Source organism: Elaeis guineensis, chromosome 11, assembly GCF_000442705.2.
Source record: "Elaeis guineensis isolate ETL-2024a chromosome 11, EG11, whole genome shotgun sequence".
NCBI classification, from domain to species: domain Eukaryota; kingdom Viridiplantae; phylum Streptophyta; class Magnoliopsida; order Arecales; family Arecaceae; genus Elaeis; species Elaeis guineensis.
Window position 1 is genome coordinate 91,398,943 of NC_026003.2, and position 5,961 is coordinate 91,404,903.

Consider the following 5,961-nt stretch of genomic DNA (forward strand, 5'->3'; position numbering starts at 1 on the left):
TCTCTTTTTCTAATTTCTCATTTTGGCTAGCATTAGTAGTAGCCTCTCTCACTTGATCTTGATATGGGTCTTTAAGAATCTTATCACTTCTAAGTTTAGTAATTATGTTGGTATTCTCAAATTGAAGATTCTTAGGGAGGACATTGAATTAATAATTAGATCCAGGTCATTGGTGGACAGTGGGTGGGTTATTCCTGAGATTTGTGATAGGTTGGCTTGTTAATTGACCTGATTCTCTCCTCATAGTAGACTTAGCTATATATCCTATTTATGCTTCTAGCCTAATGATAGATTATTGTTGGATCATAATTAGTTGTTGAAGTATTAAACCTATCATCGGCTAGATTAGTTTGTTGAGGAGGTGGATATGATGGCTGACTATGATATGGTGACTAGGTAGGCTGACTAGACTGACCTCTATTATAGACATAATTTTGGTATTAGGGTCTATTTTGAAAGTTTTGCACAAGAAAAATTTGGGTCTGAGCTTGAGTCTGTTGGGGTCTCCAAAAAAAATTGAGGTGGTTCCTCCAACCTAGATTATATATGTTTGAGAATAGATCATTGACAGGCTTGAAATAACCTTGGACAACTTGAACTTGTTCTTGCATGAAAGATGAAAACTGTGCAGCCGGAGGATACTCACTCACATGATGGGTTGGGCTAGCACAGATAGAATAAATCTCCTGATAATTAGAAGATGGTGTGTATTGCAAAGGAGATTGTTGTCCTAGGATTAAGAACTGATCTAACTTCTGGGCAAAAAGATCGACTTTATCTAATTTTTGAGCTATTAGGTTCAAGTCAGTCTTAGAACTAGAGTCTGTTTGTTTGATCTTAAAAATTCTTGCCTGCTTTTGGTAAGAAATCGATCTTTCATAGAAAGATAATGAAGCATGGTTGATCGAATTTTTACTCAAGGTCTCAAATAAGATATAGGCTTTATCCTCACTTTTACTTATGAATGCATCTCCATAAGATGCATCAACCATCTATCTATACTGATCATCTAAATCCTCATAAAAGGCTTGAACAATTTGTCACTTAGATAGACCATGATGTGGATATTTTCTAAAAAGTTTTTAAGTCTCTCTCATGTCTCATGAATTTGTTCTCCTGAAAGCTGAGCAAATCCAGTGATGGTTCGTCTCATAGTGTTGGTTCAACCTATGGGATAGAATTTTTTAAAAAACTCACACTGCATTTTAGTCCAAGTTCAGATCAGTCTCCCTATTATGCAAAGCCAGTACTTGATTTTATCCTTAAGTGAGAAGGAGAATAGGATCAATCTAAGTGCATCATCAGTAAAATTTTGAATCTTCACCATAGAATAGATTTCTAAGAACTCATCTAGATGCTTGTGAGGATCTTCATTGGTATTCTCATAGAAAGATGGAAGCATCTGGATTCTGATCGATTTGATCTCATAATGGCTTGCAGGAATATCATGTAAGTGGATACAAGTCGATGGGTTATAGATGGAAGGAATAAAATATTCTTTTATCTGTCTAAGTGGTTCTTCAGAATTTTCAGTCATTTGATTTTCAAATTTAATATAGATCAGCCATTTAATTTTAAGATTAGATTTAACTAAGTCAGAGTTAAGAGATCTCCTATTGTGCATGTACCAGTGCAAATCCTAATATGCATAGTTTAGATTTTTTTTTTAAAAAAAGGGAGAAAGAAAAGAGAAGAGGAAGAAAGAGAGAAGTTTTAAAGGTGAGAACCTTAAGAAAGCCCAAGATCTAGAGATGATAGATGAGAAGAATTAGTTGGTTAAATGTTAATTGCAATTAAGTTAGCAAGCAATTAAACCTAGGACACCTATGGATTTCTTAGATCTAACAATTCGATGTAGAGTGGCTTGGTCTAGATATAAGTTAGGTCTGTTCTCACTTCCGTCAACTAGTCAGGTAAGAGGTGGGGTCGTGGGAGTCCTCCTGTTGCTTGTCTTAGACACCAATTAGATTGATCAGATAAGCTAATGGAACTAATTAAATAACTATGAGTCCGCTCAGGCTTAGTTTTTATAACTTTTTATCTTAGACATCAATTTCAGGGATGAGTGCAAACTTACTTTGTACTTGACTTCACCTCAATACTCAAACTGAACTCAATTAATTCTAGGGGCCAGCATCTACTTAATTTTAATTAGGTTTGGGTTTATGTGGGATGCTGGTTGGTTATTTTTAGGCTAAGAAAGGGTGATGAAATTTCTATCTTATTTTGTTATGGGTGTTGCTCTTAAGTTGATTTGAGATGAATATGCACAACCAATTTCAAACAAGAGGTTCTATATAACTAAATTATATGCATGAAATTAATCAAACTTGAAAATTTATCCTATCTCCAGCGATCACCAAAAGTAAATCTAAAATAATGAATGCTTCTAAATAATAAAGTTTTTACTCTTGTCATACAATTTTTATGAGATTTATGTGGGTGAATTTTAGGTTAATTTGAAAAAAAGAATAACAATTAATACTAAAAAAAGAAAATAGTTTAGGGTTAGGATTGATCTCACCAACTTGAAGCATTTCACCCTTCTTTTCTTCTCTTTTTATTTTTCTATTTTTTCTATAAAAAAGATAAAAAATCAAAAAAGTTAGTAAGCTATATTCATAAGAAAATTAAAAAAATCAAATGTTAAAATTGATGTCTTCTCCGATAATGGTGTTAAAAATTGATAGCTCGCGATGTTGTCATTAGGACATCATAATTATCAAATTAATTTTAACTTTTAAAATAATATTAAAAATATATAGAAAATAGCAAGTTAGGTCGAATCTGCAGAGAAGACAGTGTTTTGATTTGATAACTTTGATTTTTATAGAAAAAAAAGTTTTGAGAAAGTAATTTAAATTAAAAAATAAAAACTAAAAAGTATAAAAAGTAAATTTAGTACTGAGATCTACTATTTAGATTCGATCCTACTTGTAATAAAAATAAAAGATAAAAATTTAAAGAGTATAAAAATAAATTGGTACTAAGATCTACTAACTAGATCTTAGTATCTACTTGCAATAAAAATAAAGAGCAAAAATTTAAAAGTGCAATACAATAAATTTTACATTAATTAAAAATGGAGTTTAATTATAAAAATTTTAAAAAAAATAATAAAATAAAATAAAATAAAGTTGTAATAAAGATCTGAAGTTGATCGATGCAATCTCATCGGAAAGATAGTTGACGATCTCTTCTTTTTTTCATACTCCATGGAGCAAACTGACTTCTCTCTTTCTTCTCTTTGGATCTCTAATTTTTTTATTTTTTTTATTTGTTCTTAATTTTTTCTATTTTTTTTACTTTTTCTCTTATTTTCGGATCCTTTTATTTATAGGTGAATTTTTTATTTTTTTCTGATAGAAAATGGAGTCCTAAAATGCCTCAAAATGTATCCAACCTGTGTCTATATTTTCTAGCCATCAGATCATGTTTAGACTACCCAGATTTCATCAAAAATCACTACCCATCTCTTAATCTCGATCGAATTCGATACTAACCATCCGATCCCATTATGGATTGAATTTTGGCTATTGATCAGCGCAAATCAGCTTCAGTTCTTAGTCGGATTCAATGTCAGCCATCGGATCGGGCTTCAGATTTGATTTCAATCATTGGATGGTGCTCAAAAAAATCCTTCTCTATTTAGTTTTTCCACTGGCAACAAATCAGGACCATCTAATCTCGCTTAGGATTGCTTGGAACCACTAGATCACGCAAATGCTATGTGCCACCACCACTGGATATAGGAAGGAGCGATTTCGACCATCCGAGCAGATGTTCAATGTGATCTCAATCGTTCGATCATGCAAAAGCCAGCCACTCACTTGTGGATCACGATGTGGACTGCAAAATTTTTTATGGACCTTGACCCTGATTCCATGGACCAATTGGTCGGTCCATCGTGCACCAAGCAGTTTAATTGGGTTAGGTTCGAGCCGATTTGAATTGATTTTGAGCTCATTTTCAGTTTGCTTTGGGGTCTTGATTCTCAATCCATTTTAAGTCCGATTTGCTTCAAATTTTTTTTATTTTAATCTATAAATCAGACTCTTTTTATTAACAATCATATTTTCTATAAAAGATAAATAAAAATATCAATTCTTAAGAAATAAATATAAATTATTGTATAAATTAATACTTTTATTGATATATTTTCAATACTCGTCAAGATCCTTATGGATTAGAATGGTAGAGAACCAACCAAGTGTATAGCTAAATCTAGTTGACTTGAGCCTAATATATATATATGGAGAGAGAGAGAGAGAGAGGTTTTCATGCCAAAAAGAGTTGCCCATCTTTTCTCAAGAAGAATGCAGACTTGCCTTTTAAGTTTCTTTGGAGTGAAAAATGGGGAATTCTAGTGGGTGATCATCTAGATTTCCTTTATGGCCTTTCAAATTTTACACTAAATATTCTAATGAGGATTTTCGTATCTTTCTTTTATAGCTTGTTAGGAAGTATATAGAATTTATAGAATCACAACGAAAGAAAGGAAAATAGCCAACTTTTATTTGTCGATACTAGTTTAAAGCATTGGCAAGTTTAAAACGATCTTCCTCCCATTTATTAGAAATTTAATAAAATAAATGACTCTTAACAATGCTTATAAGCGTCATCTAGTCACTTATTAAAAATTAATAAATAATGACTTTTAAAAATACTTATAAGCATCATCGGACTCCAGTGCCTTTTAATGATGCTTATAAGCATCATCGGACTTCGTTGACTCTTAACGACACTTATAAGCATCGTCGGGTCGGACTTCAAGATGATGCTTATAAGTGTTGACTCATCGGACTCCACTAAACCCCACCCCCCTCTTCCCCTAAGCCTCTACTTCTTTTGCTTTGATTGCCCTTCTTCTTCTCTATCATCCCAACTACCTTCGATCGAATTTATTGTCCCACATCTAAGATCAGAGTAATTTTGGGAAAGATACAAAAATAGAAAGTTAACATATGATGAACAGCCTCTTTTCAGGATTGTGGAGTTGGGACGCCAATGGGGGTAGCGATGCCCAAATAAGCTGCAACCCATCCTTCTCCACCACTGCTAGTGCCAATCTAGACAAGTTCTTCAAGGTCACCAGCTCTACGAGTCCAACAAGGCCTCCAAGACCATCCATGCTGCCATCATCTGTGACCTCCATGCCCACATGGATGGCAATATCTCCACCGCCCGCAAGAAGGCCAAGTTCATCAAGCTCCACCTCAAGTCCCTCAACCATGCCAATGCTACCAATCGCTTCCTCCCTAACTATGGCCCTGGCACCTGCACCAACCACACATGCACCTCCAACATCACTGGTCTTTGCAAGAAGCTCAAGGACTCTGTGGAGGGCTTCAACGAGCTACAAAAGATGGTCACCACTGATTATTAGGAGGCCATGGAGTGGTGATACTACACGATGACTGGGGAGAAGTGAGACAAGGAGGCAATGGAGGCCTTAGTGGTGACAGGAGAAGGCGAGACGTTCATGTAGAGGCCCTAGTCTTATCATTAATGTTCTAATTTTATGATGCTTATAAATATCATCGTAGATGATAGAATTTTCACATCTTCCTAGCTGATACATGCCCGACGCTCATGAAAGCATCGTGGATTCACTTATCAATGCTTATAAGTCTCAAAAAGGCCAATAATAGCATCAACTATTTCATATTTTCCTATAATAAATGGATTTTTGTTGGTACATATAAATATGATTAATAATAAGCAAGAGATCAATGCCAAAAGCTGCTATCCATTTTATTATAACCCACACCATAGCTATCAACCTGAAGCAGCCTTCTCAAGTCTGGATGAAGCTCATCTCTTTGCTTGATGAGGAAGTCCTCTTGAATCACTTTCTCGAGAAGCCAATCGGCAGATTAATTACCTTCTCACCGTATATAAATAGCCACGAAGGTTAACATGGTTCTCCTCCATTGGTCAATATCCTATACCAACAAGTTA

General features: G+C 34.4%; 1 pseudogene; it reads left to right on the forward strand.

The window, feature by feature from the left end:
- The first annotated feature begins 4,967 nt into the window (after positions 1-4,967).
- On the forward strand, positions 4,968-5,488 carry LOC109504850 (syntaxin-121-like; annotated as a pseudogene).
- The last annotated feature ends 473 nt before the right edge of the window (positions 5,489-5,961 follow it).